This window comes from Bison bison, unplaced genomic scaffold (genome assembly GCF_000754665.1).
Source record: "Bison bison bison isolate TAMUID 2011002044 unplaced genomic scaffold, Bison_UMD1.0 scf7180017864075, whole genome shotgun sequence".
In the NCBI taxonomy this organism is placed as follows: Eukaryota; Metazoa; Chordata; class Mammalia; order Artiodactyla; family Bovidae; genus Bison; species Bison bison.
In genome coordinates this window covers 4,413-4,634 of record NW_011494647.1, presented here as the reverse complement: position 1 = coordinate 4,634, position 222 = coordinate 4,413, and positions in this window count along the sequence as shown.

Below are 222 nucleotides of genomic sequence, written 5' to 3'. Positions count from 1 at the left end.
TGTTTTTAATTAAAAAAAATAATTAAAAAAAAGAAAGAAAGAAAGAATGATCATACAAATAGTAACAATATATCTAGGACTTTCTCTGGTTTTGTTTTGAGTATTGTGGGTTCAGTTCATTTTTGGCTAGTTCCTTGGTCTGACTTACATTTCTCAAGATCTATAGGCCCCTTCCTATGTAGTTGGTAGTAACCACAGGGTTTTAATCTATTGCCTGTAGCC